The sequence below is a fragment of the Scomber scombrus genome, chromosome 22 (assembly GCF_963691925.1).
Source record: "Scomber scombrus chromosome 22, fScoSco1.1, whole genome shotgun sequence".
NCBI lineage: Eukaryota > Metazoa > Chordata > Actinopteri > Scombriformes > Scombridae > Scomber > Scomber scombrus.
The window spans coordinates 9,597,107-9,615,014 of NC_084991.1; the positions used below are offsets into that span (position 1 = coordinate 9,597,107).

General features: G+C 42.7%; 1 long non-coding RNA gene across 2 annotated transcripts in view; it reads left to right on the forward strand.

Moving 5' to 3' along the window:
* The window catches only part of LOC134004713 (uncharacterized), a 33,012-nt gene that overhangs the window by 5,945 nt on the left and 9,159 nt on the right, over nt 1-17,908 (forward strand). For both annotated transcript variants that reach the window (XR_009927853.1, XR_009927852.1), the window contains exon 3: nt 17,615-17,740. This is a non-coding gene — a long non-coding RNA (uncharacterized LOC134004713). The remainder of the gene's footprint in view (nt 1-17,614; nt 17,741-17,908) is intronic.

Here is a 17,908-nt window from a genome sequence, read left to right on the forward strand (position 1 = left end):
GGGATTTGATTGTGCTGGATTTGATGTAAGAAGTCTGGGAAGAAATAAAACGGTTGCATGATAATTTATGATTTTTATTTTCTCCTTTGAAGATTTTGACAACATGACGTCCTTTAGCCCTCATGAATCAGAACATTATGTTGTAGTCATGTATTTGATGCTATTTGAAAATGTGTTTTCTGTCCAGTGAATTTTGTTCTGATCAAGTGAATTTTTACTCGGTTGGTTATCCTCTCAATTGGACATACCAGAGATTAAGTTAAGGGAGACGGGGTTCATGCCTCAGACAGTTTTTCATGTTTGTTTTAACTTGCTCAGACTACCAGGTGGGCGGAGTTTACCGGATCAGGATAATTCCACCGTACAAGATCAATATCAAGCTCGTAAAAGTTCATTGAGTTCACTTAAACTGCTTGAAACATGACCTCTTAATGTGTCCCTAAACTGTTTCCTAAGTGAGTAAAAACACTTACAGTTTTACATACAGTACATAAAGTATTCTGCAGCTGCTCGTCTCGAGGCTTTTTGAAACCGCAGCTTGCATTGAAGGAAATATTGCACCCCAAGATGCCGTCTTTTTATGACCCCATCATTACATAGAATGGAAGAATTCAACGTCTCTCGCAAACAAACGTCTCCATATTTCAGCATGTCATATTTAGTGTGTTTGAATTTATTGTAGTTTCAGCAGAATATAAAGTTTTGAAGGGTCTGAACAATGCTTGGCAGCAGAAAATGCTTTTGACTGATGGAGAAAGAGACGTAAAAATTTTTTTTCTTCTTTCCCCTTCTTAATTATTTTGTTTTGGTGACTCAGTTGGCCAGTGTCCACGTCATTTTCTCATCATGTGCAAGCTTGAGATTTTTCTCATGACCCCCAGTGCACATTATCCCCTCTCTGCTTCATCTGCCTCGTCCAGAATAAAAGGTGGGGTGCTATCACAGTGCAACAACTCTCTGTTAAAGTGTAAATTATTGATATAAGCAGAGTTTTAATGTAGCTGGTCCAGGTGGCATTAGAGCTAATGACTTTTAATGTTGCGTTGTTAAAAGTTGAGCAATATATCCTACTGCAACTAATAACCTCAGCAGGCAGATAAATGTAGTTGTAGAAATTACAATAAATTGCCTCTCAAGATAATAGTAGTGTAAAATAATATATTTAATATATTTTCATCTTTCATATTACCTGTACCTCTTACTTACTACTGTCTACTGATAAATGAGGTAATTCTTCATGTATTAAACCTGCTGCACACATTGCATTGTTCTACACAGCGTGCCACCACAATGTAAAACAAAAAAGAAAAGAAAAGAAAAGATTTTGCAAATGCGGTTTTATCAGCGTCTGGTCAGTGATCTGTCTGTCTGTATCTGTGGTGTTTCTCTCCTCTCTCCACTCCTCTGCCTTCGTCCCTGCAGAGTTTTAGCTCATGTGTGACCTCTGCAGGTGTCGCTCCACACACAGCATGGCCGACGAGAGCCACATCACAATGTGGGATCAGCTCGGTCTTTTGCTAAGCCTGCCTCTTAAAAATGAAATAAAGTAATAAAAGCAGCGCTAACGTGAATATTTATAGGATGAAACAAGTTATCAGAATTTTCAATTAAAGATTTTTACATAAAGGAAGAAGCAGCATTGGAAAAATTTCAGTTTTGTTAGAATGAAAGCAGCTCTTTATGCAGTATTATCAAAATTCTATAATATAATACAATAATTAATGTTTGTCATGTTTAAGAGGATTTTCATCTCTTTTTTTGTGGATTTTAATGTTTTATTGGAAAGTAGAAACCTCAGTTTATGACAGTTTGATACTACATGTCTGCTGTAAAAAAAAAAGAAAAAAAGAATGTTCAGAATATTACAATCAATTAGCTTTATCTTAAAATTCCCCGATCAATTGAATCCAGACAAAAAATTTTATTATTAAAAGCCATTAAGCAAATTACAAAGGAGACTATGCCAGTCTCATTCAAGTGAATGGGAAAGTGTGTCCAAACCTTTGACTGGTACTGTAGATATCAGAGAAATATTTACAAAACTTATAACAGTTAATTATGTGAGAGTCACTGCATGTCTGTGTCAGAAAAATAATATTTAGTATTCAGTGAACATTTGCTGTATATTAGATTGAGAAGACTGATTCAGGGTTGTTGGTTCCAACGCTTTTGGAATATAAAATCATTCATTTGAAAGAACCAGTTTAGTGGAGGTCCAGTGGGCAGCGTCCCTCAGATCAGGTGTTGTCCAGATGTGCTGGTGAGAGCCATCCTCGGGCTCCTACTAATCTCTTATTTGGAAGGACAGGATGGAACAAGAAAGCCCTCCATGACTTCCAAGGGCCCTAACGGTCTGTATACTTTAGAAAACAGCTCATTCTTCTCTTATCAGGTGATGAAGATTTGTCTTAGTTGCACAGAAACGGCATCACGGTCACATTTACAGTCAGATGAAAGCAAAGAGGTCGCTTACTGCAGGCTGCATCTCAGTCCGGCATACACAATATCATATTTCATTTTAAGGGGGTTTTGTTTGGCATCTTGATGGACACTTTCGTCCCGGAGCCTTTCACAGTGCCTCAACTGCATTCATTTTTAGCACCGGCGACTACGTTGACATGCCGAAGAATTTAGTTTTTGTTAACCCAGTTGTGGGTCGACTCATATCTCATATCTGAGTTTGAATAGTTCAGTTAAACCCTATTCTGTACTCTGTAGACAAAAATTCAACAGTAGGATATGATATTGGCAACAGAGACATACTGACAATCTTTGCAAAAGCCAAGGTGGATTAAGTAGTGTCTGATTATCAAGCATGGCTGGTGTCATGCTGGATAACAGGCGTGGTTCAGGTCCACTGGCGTCCAATTACAAAGTATTACATATAAGGTAATTATGGGGTAAAGTTCAGGCCAGTATAACAGTGTTTGTGATTTAGTAAGGGGAGAATTACCACAGAGGTGTAACTTTATCTTGTGTGTATGTGTGTCTGTGTCCATGTAGAAGTAATGAGAGTGTATGGTCGCTTTCAGCTAGACAACCAGAATGAACTGCGCAATGGCGAAAAGAATCTGTCTCTCTCTCTCTCTCTCTCTCTCTCTCTCTCTCTCTCTCTCTCTCTCTCTCTCTCTCTCTCTCTCTCTCTCTCTCTCTCAGACTGGGGGCTGCCCTGCCTCCACAGAGCGCTCGGCCACTGCTGCATTGTGGCCCGGGGCCTCATTTGAATGGGCCTTTAGTATTTTGTGTGAACAAGTCAGCGCCATTTGCATTTGTTCCAGTCACAAAGGTTTAACAGGTCAATAGGGACTCCCTGGCAGAAAACTAACACACTAGGGTACCTTTTTTTACTCCCCTCCTCCCTCCCTTACGTCTCCTACATCGCTGTGGTTGTCAGGCTCCCAGCCGGCTTGTCCTGATAGTATCTCAAGCATGTGGTGTGTATACATGTGTATAAGTGTGTGTATGTGTTTTTAGACATGATTGGTGACAGCAGGGAGCAGGGTCAGAAAATAGGAGTTAATACTCTCCAGGCTATACTGACAAAGGTTTAATTAACATACAACTTATAGTAGCAGCTTGTTTGAGTGACAGAGGGTTGGTTTTATGTGTGTGTGTGTGTGTGTGCGTGTGTGTAAAAGAAAAAAGAAAACACAGACTTTCTCTTACACATCTACACCAGCACAGTGAAGTTTTCAGGCTTAAAGAGTTTTATTTCTTGATCACAGAGTATTTACACTCTTAATCAAATTTGTAACATGGTGTGGAACAATCCGTGGGAGCTAATTGCACCTCACCAGCTTCACTGCGAGCGCGATGGCAGCATAAACGACCATTGTGCCATTTATAAAGAGATAAAGTAACACTTTACTTGAAGGGTTCTTAGTTGGTTACTTCTTTTCACTGGACACTGTGGAGGGAGGAAAAAAAGTCTGTGGATTCGTATTTACTGTTAACATTCCTAATGAAAACTAATGGATGCTGTTAGGTTAAATATGTCAAGCTAGCTTAGGGCGAGCAGTCGTCATATCCTTTGAAAGCAGCGCTAACTTTAATAACATGCAATTTTTCAATTCAGTGACTGCCAACACCGAAATATCTTTAAAACAGCTATGAATTCTGTCTGCACAGTTTCTAATACATGTTATTACTCTTAGAAAAAGCTTGTAATGGGTAGTATAGAATTAGATAATCGAATCTTCCTGAAGTGGAAATATAGAACGCCGGCAGGGTGGTGGAGAGGGGGACGGACGGAATATATGACCTCAGACTGAGGAGCTCTGGCTACTGTGGACTTGTAACAAATATTTGATTATTGCACGATGCTCATTTTGTCCAAAATGACGCATCTTACACCTGCGTGACCCTTCAGTAGTCGACCCATCTGAAGATATAAAATAAAAATGCTCACATACTTTGTTGTGAGAAGTCCTATCCATACCATACACGATCACATCAAGGGAACTGCAACGTCTTTACTATTTAACATGCCAGTTCTGGCTGAGAGAATAATAAGCAAATGAGATGACAGCAATACAACATGTCCCAGCCCTGCAGCTAGATTTAGGCCTAAATGCACACACTCAGCTGGCTTTGCTGGTTTTGAAATGCCCACTTAACTGTGATGTTTAAAAGTTTTATATTCAATACTTTATGTATATTTGATCCTTTTTCATTATTCCAGTTTAATATATACATACATTTTTTAATGCTTTCTTTTATTTATAGTTATTTATAATTATTCAATTCTCAGTGAATTTTACTGTTTCAGTGTAGCTTTTATTTTATACAATAAAGTTTATTGTTCAACTGTAAAATATCCAGCCTCCATTACGTATCTTTTTGAGGGATCAATGAAAAAATATTTTCTGTGGTATTGATTATTGGCCATTATATTGATATCGTAATTTTTTACTCCCTAATATCAATGTTGGTATCAGCTCAAATCATTCTTACCTTTCCAAAATAATCCACGCAATGGCCGTGTCCTCCTGTCTGTCTTACTTTTTTCGTGTTTTACTCTTTGTCTGTGGGTATTCTGTGTCCTATGGCACTCCAGCGATTAGCCTGCACCACTCTAACGTTAGCTTGTTTAATGTCATTTTCACCACCTTGACATGTTTACTATGTGCTTGCCGTCACGGAAACGGGACGCCATATCAGTTTGACGGCTGAGCGTGTCCCTTAGTAGGCCGAAGGAATAAACAGAGCAGGAGGGTTTCCTCCTATCTCAAACAAATCACCCTGTCTCAGTAGTCTAACCTGTAATATTCCTCTCCCATACTGAAGAGATTTTCAAAAATACAGAACAAACGTGTCCTTCATCAGTTCAACACAGATCGCGTCTTATAGTTTCCAATTACAATTACTATTCTGTTTTTTTACGATTCCATATTTTACAGGATGTTTAGTAACCCTACTTAGTGTGACACCAGCCTGCTAATTTGTGTGGAAGTGCTTTTTGCAAACCCATTACACCAAATATTGTTTCTAACACTGTAAAATAGTTGCTCTTGTGCCAGTAAGCCTATCTAGAGAGAACAGAGAACCTTCTCATTAACGATTTATTGTGATTTTTGGAAGGATGGCGGAATTGACTTTTTATGGTTTTAATTTTTTATTCTGAGTGTAGCCTCTGTTGCTCATGTGGCTCACTTGGGGCTTTCACAGTCCAAAATCAACAGCGAACAAGTGTTTTTGTATCGACTACACGCTTATATACGTAATGATATTTTTTCAAAAGTGAACTTAGCAGCAGGCTATGCACTTGAAATAATACAATAATCCTGGTCCACCACAGCATTTTTATCCACTTTATGTGGGTTTGAAGTGCAGTCAGGGCAGCGGGGTGTCTTGGTGCTCACAGAAATGGTCCTGCATTTAAAATGTCAAAAGCTTTATTCCCATAACAGCCAGGTGTGCTGTTGAAGAACCCCCCCCCCCCTTGTCCTCCACGTGCTAAACTTACTCTAGGTAAGAGCATCAACCTGAGTGGTGCATGAGTACATATACTGTAAAACTGTAGTGTCAGACTTAACATTAACGCATAGTTGACAGATGCATGTCGTATAAGTCTATTTTAAAAAAAATGTCAGGGATTCATCAATTTTGTAAAAATCTCCCTCAGTCTCTTTTATCCTTTTTTATTTGCACTGGAGTTTAATCAACATGTAATAACCTTCAGCAAGAAAAAGCAGGACATGCGGTCTGTGTTTACCACCGTGACATGCCCCTAAATGCATTTCTGGCATTGACTTTATAATGAAGGATGAAACTTCTTTGTGTATTTTAAATACAGGTATAAGAGATTGGATTTTCTTTCGTGACACCTCATTTGAGCTGTATACGTCTGGATTTGTTAGTGTCAATATCAACGTCTCTATATGTGAAACTATCCACAACGAATTATTTCTGATTGAGAATATTTAGTTGACCGTGTAAAGCTAAAGAAAGGATGTATTTTATGCCTGACTACAGGAAGACAGCGCACGTGAATGCCCCGCAGACAAAACATATACAAAAATGGATTTCTTCGATGTTACGGGGGTAATATTAATTTCTGTAATATTTGTCAGGATGTGAGAAAAGCTGAAAAAAAAAAGAAAAAGATTTGTGGCCGTCGAGATTCTTGCTTGTGAAATACTTTGCTCCCATCTTAAAGCTTGTTCCAGGTCTTAGCTAGTATAATCACTGTGTACACTAACATGTACACTATAAGGAACTTGCCTTGGTGACTTGGCTCACATAGCATAAATATAGCAGAATATACAGACACACACAGACTCAGTGTATATAGTAGGGTACAAAACTATGCACACATTATATACAACACACTGTACACATGATTGAAACGTGCACTGGTTGTATTTATATCAGCACATCACAAGTGGTCTTGGAGAGTATTTTACCGGGGGGTTTGATGGACAGCAGAGGAGGGGAAAATCTAATATTTTGTGGCAGATCTGAGTGGGAGCCATGCTTACAATTGCTCCTGTCATGCTGATCTGAGCCCGCCTGGCCACAGCGCCGTGCTCTGCTGTGCTGTATTTTGTCGCAATTGTTTGTGTTGAGCTGTGTGACCCACTATTTGGACTTCTGTTCCATTATCTTTCAAAAAACTTAGTGCACTCGGGTCCCAAGCAAAGAAAAGCAAAGTGAGAGCCCAGCGTCAGGTGCTACAAGCTGCTAGCTAGGCCTGCAGCCAGGCCCAGAGAGCCAGACCTGGCAGCTCTGAGGCTGCGACGTGTGAAACGCTGCACACAAAGGAGCTCACTCCATCTGTATGCACCCTACATAGGCAGGCTTTTGTTGCAGCCGACAGGCACATGACTGCTAGCATCTTAACCCCTGAGAGCCAGCGTCTCTTCTCCCCTCTCACTAGACTGCACACTGCAGCAGACACTACAGCGAGTTAATACTTTTAGGAAAAAAACAACACTTGATTTAACGCGAGAGCCAGTGGTTTATTACTGACTTGTGGGGATATTTCAGTCAGTGAAATGTCCCCCAGAAAATGCAATTAAAAACAAAAGTGTCATATGAAAATGAGAGTATAGTTTTAGTTTCATGTTTGTTTGATAGTTGAAATTGTCTGACAAATCTGTTGTACGTTCAGGCCAAACTTTGTTAAAGCAAAATGAATGCTATACATTGTTTGAAGAATTAGATCAGGGCTGCTTTTTAACAATGATTCGGGGTTAATATCGAGGTCAGCCATGAATGAGAGAAGACCAGAGAACAAAACAAATAAAGAGTGTTCACAGGAAATATATGTAAAAATATGCAGATGAATATTTGCAGTGCAGCTGTGGAGATTTAGGAAGCGACAATTAATACAGGTCAGATGTAGGATGGTTTTCACATTTCCGTCTAATTGCATTTTCAACTTTGCTTATATTTGTCTGTACATTTTACATGAAGTTGTGAGGGACAGTTCAGAAATGAGACCCTTCTGTAAAATCCAATTAAAGATAAATCACTCGCACCGAGACCGGGCGGCCGCGGCAGCTTGTAGATGCTCCGACCTATTAGCGCTCCTCATCTTTCAATTTTAGCGTGCGACGCGAACGTCCTCGAGTAGATCATTAAGTCACACGCTGTCCTCCCCTTCCTGCCAATGTTTTTCTTATTTAAAACACACAGCGATTTGTCAAGTGTTCAATGCGAATCGTGAATGTCCTGCCCCCATAACGCGGATACTGTAGGTTTTTTCGTGCAGACACACTCGCGTGCCTCCCGTTACTCTGTGTAACCCAGACAACTCCAGACATGTGCGTGCATGTGTGTGTGAATCCGAGAGCATGTGTGTGCAGAGTCGTGGTCGATATGAAATCAAACAAACAGTCTATTTGGAGCGTTCCTAAACCCTTAGTCAGCTGAACTGGATACCACTGAAACGAACATGCTGTCACTCAGTGTTAAAAGAAGAGAACAGAGTGGGGTGGGGTTGGGGTGGGGTGGGGTGGGGAGGAATTTGCAGTAAGGATACAAAGGTTGCACTTGAAATTAAATAAAATATGCCTTCACATCCACCACCGCCCCCTCTCCTCCTCCTCCTCCTCCACCACCACTACCACCCTCCTTGTATGACATGTGGGTGTACGGTCCCGATGGGGGCTGGGGTGCGCAGGGCTCCTATCTGGGCCGAGCTAGGTCACGCAGGCCCATCCAGGATGCAGTGGCTCTGTGACGTGGCAATAAACTAGAACAAACAGCAGGTCCGAACCCTTTAAGAGGTGGTACCACACCCTGAGAATGCCAGAGACCTGCATGTAAGCTGATGTTTGATAAGAGCCGAAAAAATGATTATTTATTAATGCAGAATGGCCCCCCGAAAATGTGAGCAGTAAGTACCCAGGAATCCAGAGAGAGGTGTGTGTGTGTGTGTGTGTGTGTGCGTGTGTGTGTGTGTGTGAGTGTGTGTGTTGGGAGGAGGGGTAAGTTTTAAATAAAGGGGTAAGTTTAAAAATGTATTTTTAATTGGCCTTTTTTTTTTTTTGCCTGTCTGCATTTTGTAATTTACCTTTGTTTTTTTGGGAGGGTTATTAATAACGAGTTATTTGAGAGTAACTGTGTGTGCATGAATGACATTAATGTTGGAGCTGAATTGTTGCAGCCTTGAGAGCACTTGACTTCACATTCAGAGCATTTTTCCCTGTGTCATGCAGCATCGCAGAATATTTCGATGCCTCACAATGAAAAAAAATGAATGCAAGCTTGACTAAGACCAAGGTAGCGAGGATTGCAGCATGAGTCTTGTTTTAAATTAAATTTTACAATGCTCCAAACAGTTATTATACAGTAAATTACATTTTTAAAAAAGCCCTTTTTGCCAAGGATCAGAGTGGCTTCTCTGTTCCCCAGATAAAGATCCATGTAATTCCATTTTTTTTAATGTACTCGAGATGGGCAGTGTATTCTGTTAGCTAAATTAGAAACCAAACTTTTCTAATAAACCTGGCAGTTGCAAAATGACCTAGAGAGGGGAGGCTCATGGTTAACTGAAAGTAGGACGATGATTTTCCCCAAAGCAGCTCTGCCCTTACTTAAATGAGAGAAGAGCCTGAAAAAAGGGCGAGCTGTGAGCTTGTCAAAGTGCTGCTTGTTTGGGATTTATTGTCTGTTTGGCTGTTTTTTAAAAAGCTGTTTAGGACACTTGTCTCTATGCAGCGCAGGTCCATTTCGTCTCTCGCCTTTTTCCAACCTTTGCTCTGCTCTGCTCTGCTCTGCTCTACTCTGCTCTACTCTGCTGCCGAATGGGCTCCCTCCACAGAGAGAAGCTCGCTTTTTTCAGAGGTGAGTGGCTTAATGATTATCAAAGAAATCCAGTTTGTATCAAAGTGCTCAGTTAGTGGCCCTGATAAGTGCAGACTGAGGTTGGAAAACACTCGAGAGCGTTCTCCTGACCTTTGCAGGCTTGTACTTTATTTAGACTTTCCCTCAGCTGATTTACTCTCTTGTATATTTTGGGGGGAAAAAGTCATGAGAATCATTTTTGTCGAGTAAAAAAAATGAATACGTGTATTTAATTCTTTGAGTTTGAATATAAAAGATTGAAAAATAAGCTCTAAGCAATTTGTAATAATGATTTGCAAAAGGAGAGTTTGTAATTACACATTCAAAAGGTCTGAAAGGTCTAAAATTCAGATGATTTTAAACACAGAGACAGACACTTATTTCTTGTATAATTACTACGTATTTTTAGTCTTCCACTTTTTTTTAATTTCAGATATTTAAAGTCTCATTTGAACATGTTGTGGCACTCCTGTATATCAGCCTCCTCTCTTCTTTTTAATTGCACAGGCTGAGAGAGAAATTCTTTATTCCTTTCTAAGTGTTTCCATCTAAAACTGCAGCTTGAGTACTTTCTAAAATTACTATATTCTCATTTTTAAACAGTAGCACTAATGTATTTTTTTAAACGTGAAGGATTATTGATAAAACTTTAACAGAACAGCAGGGCACTGCGTTTTTAACTTTGCCGATATTATTTTACAGAGTTGAGTTTATGCAGAAGGATCAAAGTTAAATTAGTGGGGAAACGACGTCCTGCACAATGTAAAAGAAACAAAATGATCTGCTTTTTATTCCTAAATTAGACACAATCTGTGTTGGAAAAAAAGGGTTTGTCCTTTTCAGGATCCACTTGCATTTTGTTTCATCTTATTAGGTTTAATTGAAATGTAGAATTTAACTTTTCTTTTTTATATATATACATAAAATATCTAAAGTTGTATATTCTGCCAAGTGAGTAATTCATAAATTGATTCAGTGATTTAAAAAGAAATGAATCCAGAGTAGGAAAAAACAATCATTTAGACCACAGACTGAAATTGCCTGCTTTTTTTAAATGACTTACTGAATGCTGGTTATAGTGGCTTTTATTATATTACAAATTATTTAACCTGTGGCTTTTTTTTTTTTTTACCCTTTTTTATAATAATACCGTTATATACGTCAAGATTTATATTTATACATATCTAAATAATGTACATGTTTGGTTTCTCTTTTCCTCATTTTTAAATATTTGCTTGCATTCAGTGTATAAATGTAATATTAAGAAAGAAAGAAAAAAAACCTTCAAACAGAAGTCATCTCTTTTCTTCCTCATCATGGCATCAAATGATCCTATTTCATCCTTGTTATGAACTTTAAAACAACCAAAGGACTCGTTTTGTTCTTTCCAGCAAAAAGAAGAAATCATTTCTAATAATATGAACACCAAGCAGAATAAAACTTGACACTTTGTTCCTCACAGGGTTAACCTCTGTGTCACTTTGGTCCTAAAGTGACCGAAGGAATTGATGTTTTTATCTCTTCCAATTCATTCACTGTGTGTTTCAGGTCTGCTGTTCATTCAAAAATCATTTAGTTTTACTTATAGAGATACGTTGTATAGAGAGTGCTGTTTTGGCAAATTATAAGCAGTGTGTCAGTGACTTCATCACTCGAGCCGCCATGTTCTCTCCTCCTGTCCTCCATTTTGTGATTCTGCCTCTCAGCTGTTGCTCACCTGCTTTTATCAAAGTTGTACTAAAACTCTCTCTGGCTCTTAATCAAAGTGGGAAAATAAATTCTATTGCTGTCACATTATTTTAAGATATGTATTAATTTATGTATGAGACCTCTCAGGCTTTTCTTTTATTTCCCAGACAGCTCACCTGATGGATAACTTTACTTTTTTTTTTACCTTAAAATGTCTTCCTTACACTCTTAAATCTGACAGCTACAATAAGTTTAAAGCTCACCCAGCAGGAAAAACTCCTTAAAAGGAGGACTGTGTCTTATTTGAACAGGCTTTTACCTCTTAAAACAATTTGTCAACGTAATCAGCAACACCCGTGTCAGAGGCTGCATGCGACGTTAGCTTTTACAGCTCCGCAGCGCGAGCGACTGTGACCCGTGGCCCCATAATGGCCGCCGGAGGTCACGGAGGTTAATAGAGACTGATGTATGAGGCCCCAGAGTGACATCCCAAAGGGGATGGCCCCTTAATCCTTATTAGGCCTCTGTGTTAGTGATCCTTACCTTTCAAAGCAAACAGCACGCTCCCTTTGCCGTGGGGCCCCTGGCCTGCCCCCGGCGTTACACTTCTGACCCCGGGGTCGTGGCCTTTGTTCAGAACCCTTCAGAGACTGACCTTAGGGGTCACGGCTGTAATAGAGAAGTTGTCGAGGCACGTGCTGCCGAGGGGCCCCTCAGCAGACCACCTCGTAGAGGGAGCCGGCCCGGCGCACCGGTCACCGAAGAGACAAGGAAGCGTGTTGTGTGTGTGTGTGTGTGTGTGTGTGTGTGTGTGTGTTTGCCAGAGTGTGAACATATAGATGGTTGTAACTTATAGTGTGAAAATACAACAGGGTTATTTGTGTGATTTATGACCATTCAGCACAACGTCTCAAGCTTTCAAATAAGAGGCGAACTCTGGCATTTAAAATGTAGTAAGTCATGTATTCAGTGAAGCAGCTACTACAGAGAGGGTGACATCTCTCTTTAGTGGCAGCTGCTTTTACTTACTGAACTGCATGTCATGCTCTGCAAACTAAAATCTACACAAGTACACTGAAAAAATGACATTTTTTGTGCAGAGATAGATAGTTATTTTTTATTGCTGTGTCTCATGCTGAGTTTCCCTCAAAGAGAGAGACTAATTCGCTCTAATTTCCATTAGAAAAAAAACTGTCACCATTTATTTCATTACAATTTACGTTGCGATTCGTGTATTATTCGACTTTTTTTTTTTGCGGCCGAGCATTAAAAATACCGTGGCTCTGCATGTGTTGCTGGTGTCAGTGCAGAGCAGCACTGAGCAGTGTCAGCGTGCACTATAAATGGAATCTGTGTATGTTGATTGCTGGTGTTTGTAGCAGTGGGTTTTGCAGGGCGATTCATAAAGATGTGAAGGTGTAGTCTGATAAGACAAGCCAATCAACAACTGTATTGTTTCAGCTCGTGAGTGAGCCGTAACTCATTTTGACAGCGAGACATACGCTGCCAGGTTGCCACTGTGCAACATCAGCTGTGCATCATTGACACATTTACTGTAGTAGGTTTATTTGATTGTGTTTGCAAATAGTTGATTTTTGCATATTCCGAGAGCCCACGTGGCAATCTCCAACGCTTTTTATTTCGCTTCACCTTCAATGATTCAGCTTTAAAATGTGACTTGCATGAATATCAAGCGTCAAACAATGCATTGTGCTTTTACACACGTACTGTAAACGTGTAGCGAGCCAGCGCACGGCTCACATTTAACCCGTAGGTGAAGTTTACCGACGAGGAAAAGAAACAGGAGAGAGAAAAAAAAGGAGTGCGGTCGTGACTCTTGGAGGTGTCATAAATGAGGTTGTTAATATGAGAGTTTCATCAATGGCAGCATTACGCAGGCCGCTCCTACAGGGGCGAGGCCGCGCAGAGGGCTACAGTGTCAGAAGTTGGCAGCCGAGCCAAAACCAGAGCCGTATCCTCAAGTGAACTCTCCACGACGTACGGTGCTACAGGCCTCTGCCAAGTTTTTTGAATTCCTGCCACATGTTAGATGGTAAACAACTGACTCGCAGAAACAGTGTCTCAGATAGATGAGGAGGGCCGAGGGGACTCTTGAAATCGCTGATGAAACATGCGCTCGTTTACACCATTGTTTGATTTATATTCGGCACGCGGTTCGCAGCGGCGTTTTAAGCCCGCAGCCGTCGCAATTGGTTAAAAAACATGGCGAGATGTGACGTCACCGGGGTTCAATCGGACGACTGGTGCTCGATCCGTTTTTCTCATCAAGGGACACGAGTGAATATGTGTCTTGATAAAAATGGGAATCATCATGTTGTGAACCCCCCCTCCCTCCCCTTCCCCGTTAGCAACCCAGTCCCCGTGTCACCCGCTCCCGTTTTTTTTTCACAACAAAGTTTGTTCGCGTTTGTCGCCGTGTGTGTTTTTGATACGCGGAGAGTGCAGCACGCCACACAACACACACACAACCTGAGTTTCATTTGAGTCTGTGGAAAGCTGAGGAGAGTTAGGCAAGACAAGTGCACTCACTCTCTGTCTCCGTCTCTCCCTCTCTCTCTCTCCCTCCCTCTCTCTCTCTCTCTCCCTCCCTCTCTCTCTCTCCCTCCCTCTCTCTCTCTCTCTCTCTCTCTCTCTCTCTCTCTCTCTCTCTCTCTTTCTCGGAGATAGAAACACACACACAGCAGCATAACGCCTTTTCTTTCAGCCTCCAAGACCGAGAGTGAGGAGGCAGGAGAGACTGCAACTAAACCGAGCGGCCATATTAGTTTGCTGCTCATTCGCTCGTATTCTTCGTCTGCTTCTCCACCGTAAAAAACACACACACACACACACACATATGAGCGCAGATATTCAGAGGTTTCCACACCTTTTATTTGTCCCCCCCCCCCCCCTCCATCCTTTCTCTCTCTCTCTCAGACTGTACGTGAGCAATAAAGATAAAGACTGAAATCAAGACCAGCTAGCCGTGCTCCATGATGTTAGATCCGCCGTTTTTTTTGGACAGTTTTCTCTTTTTCCCCTCTCTTTTGTGCGGCTGCTACTTTGGGGAGAGAAGAGGGGAAAAAATTTGCCTGTGCTGAGTTCTGGGTTTCTTTTGGGAAAGAGGGAAGGAGACTGGAGGGGAGGGGAACGGCGTCCAAAAGAGAGGAAGTTGGGTTTTTTCTTTTTTTTGCCATGGGGAATCTGTTGCAAACAGCTAAGGGGCATTACAGCATTTTGGCCACAGAGAGAAGTTTTGGGGAGGGAAGTTTGGTGGAAACCGGACGGGGTGTGAATAACCTTCAGCAGGCTGATGCAGGAGGTTGGTAGGTGTGCATGAGAGAGTGGGAGAGAGAGAGAGAGAGAGAGAGAGGGGAAGAGAGAGAAAGACAGCAGGGGTGGTATCTGGCTCAAAAAACATAAAAAAAGATCCTCCTCATGCAGGCTTAAATTAACACTAGCTGGTCAGAGCAGGGCTGTTTATTACTGTAGGCTATAACAGTGCTACTGAAAGGACAAGAAAGGGTGGAGGACAGAATAGGCTGGACACTAAAGGGGGAGGCGGAGGGGGAAGGAGGGTGCAGGACACGAGCAGAGTCATCAGCAGAGTCCATTTTATCGTTCGGTTACTGCCCGACATTTCTCCTCTCCTTATTCGCACGCAGGACGGGCTGCTGCTGCCTGTTCGCCAAGCAAGGCGAGGGTGGCCTAGTAATGGCACATGGCGGGTGCACTGCGGTAAATATTACAGGATTTTACAGCATGGCTCACTGTTGCAATCATAGCAGGGCAGTCGCACCCAGGTGCTTATCTGGCTTTGATTGCGTGCCAATGTAGCATTTCAACCCATTAACGTGTGCGAGGCGGAGGAAAAGAAACAGGAAGTCAAGATAATATTCATCAGGGATCATTTCAGGTCGTTCTCGGCCTTTATTAGGTGAGCGTCATCGCTTCCACGGGTGTGTTGTGGAAAGAAAAAAGGGACATTTAGGTCAAAGAAAAGCGTCTGATATGAAACACACAGCAAAGATGAATTGTTAATCTTTCCCATGAATCTTAAAGTTAGGTGTTGCAAGTTGTCCCAGAATCCTTTAATCATTTGTGAGTGTTTGCTGTGACTCTCCTCCTCAGGAGAAGTGCACTGCCCCCCCCCGTCTTGTGCACGCGCACGTCATGCCGGTGATGAAAACGCGTAGCGCACACGCACTCCCACACGTCCCCTGTTTCATCATCAGCTGAGCTCTTTCTCCTCCACTCACAGCTCTCCTCCCTCCCCTCTCTCGCCCCCTCCCCTCTCGGCTCTTGCTTCTTTTTCTATCCATCGCTCTCCTCCTCCTCTCTCCCTGGGTCCCGGCCACATGCGAGAGGGTAGACTAGGACGCTGCAGCTCTGAAAAAAAAAAAAAAAAAGAGGGGAAAAACGCTCTGCTGCTATTTCTACAGGCGGGCCCTCCCCTTTAGCTAGTCTGTGCCAAAAGAGGGAGGGATTTTTTACTACTCCCAGTCCCAGGATTTTAACCCTCTGCCTGCTCTTGCTTCTCTCTGCAAGATCTGCTCCTCAATATCATGCAACAAGTGGCTTTGCTTTTACTCCTACTTCAACATCGCCACGCCATTTGCGAAGACATTTTCGGGACCGCCGTGTCCTTCACTTGGCGGGCGCCGACAGCACAAAGTCGCTCAGCTTTTGCCGCTTCTGGGCCGTTGTCAGTAGAGTTAAACCGGACCGGGTCGAATCAGTGGTTTTTGGTTCGTGTCCCGTCGTGATGCGAAAGGCTTTTTTTTTTTTTTTTTTTTTTTTTTGAGCACGTGTTTCTTGATTGCTCGCCACGCTTCCCCCTTTTTTTTTTTTTTTTTTTCTCGGGAGTCCTCCCCAAAGCTGAGGAACGAAGACGGCAGTTTTGTTTTTTAGGCGCAGTGTGCGGCCAGCTGCTTGATTTCATGTTACCTGTGCATGTTTCTGGATTTCAACAGATGATTTCTCATGTATTTTCCTGTGCTCTTATCTCCTTCACCCTCCACCCTCCTCACCCTTTCCATCTCTAAACCTCTCCCTCTTTTGGGTTTTCTGCCCCACCCTCTCTTCCTCACGCTCTCTCTCTCGCTCGCTCTCTCTCTCTCTCTCTCTCTCTCTCTCACTCCCCATCTCTCTCACTCTCTCTCTCTCGTGGGCAGTCTCCAGTGAAAGGGGAGCAGGAGGGCGGAGCGGCAACGGGGCTTTTTCTGGGACAGGTGCCAATTCCAAACAAAAGACACAAAAAGCCAAAAAAAAGAGCGAGATGGTTCCCAACGACAGGGGAAAAAGTGGCATGTTTCAAGAACTGATTTGTAGTAATTACATGTGTGTGTATGTGTAACTCTTCTCCTCTTGCAGGACTTGTTTTAATTGCATGAGTGAGTAGCAGCAGAGATCTTGAATTCTCTCTCTCTCTCTCTCTCTCTTTCTCTCTCTCTCTCCCCCTGAGCAGCCACCCCCCTCCTCCCTCTCTCTCTCTCTCTCTCTGCTCTCTCGCTCCCGTGAAGGCATTTGAGTTTCGAGCGGGGAAAAGAAGGAGGGGCGGGTGAAGTTTGGAAGGGGCAGTGGGAGGCGGAGCTTTGCCTCCTCTCCTCCCTGTTGAGTCCTCTGCATTATTCATATGCCTGGGCCAGTGCTGCGATCTGACTGGCTGCCTGGCTTAGCATTCACCCGACATTCAGTGGCTCTGTTTGCTAACATTCCTCATTCAAAGCCTTGTTAGCTGCCAGACGGGAGGAACACGCGACTCCATGGGAAACCCACATGGCCTCCCCATTGTGGCGGGCCCTGACAGTCTCAGACTAGGAGGTGGCAGACAGGGGAGTGCGAGGGGAGCCGGTTTGTAAATATTAGAAAGCAGTTAGCTGAGGTTAGGCAGGTTACCCGGAGGCTTAGAGATGGGTTTGGGGTGAGGTGGCCAGATTGACAGGGTAGAAACCAGACAGACGGGCAGACAGATGGGCAGACAGACATATAGACAAGGCGATCAGGCAGACAGGGGAGGCTGGCACTTTCCGGGACTCTGAATGGGTCTCTCGCTGGCGTGCCCGCCTACTCCTTGCAGGGAGTGCAGAGCTGTGTGACTGAATTCAAGCTCCTTCTCTGCCCTTCTCTACAGAGAGGATATGTGGACATACTGCGTGCAGCAACTGAGGGATCCGGCACAATGAACGGCGGAGATTTCGGCGCTTTACCCCGATAGCTGATGGCTGTGTGTGTGCCAGTTGCCTCAAAGTCTCAGTGGGTAAGTCAGAGTGTGTGTGTGTGTGTGTGTGTGTGTGTGTGTGTGTGTGTGTGTGTGTGTGTGTGTGTGTGTGTGTGTGTGTGTGTGTGGGTTCGGAGGTAATTGTGTGTGTGTGCATGTATCCCTGTGTCTGTGAGTAGATGAGGGAGCATGCACACATTCAGAGGT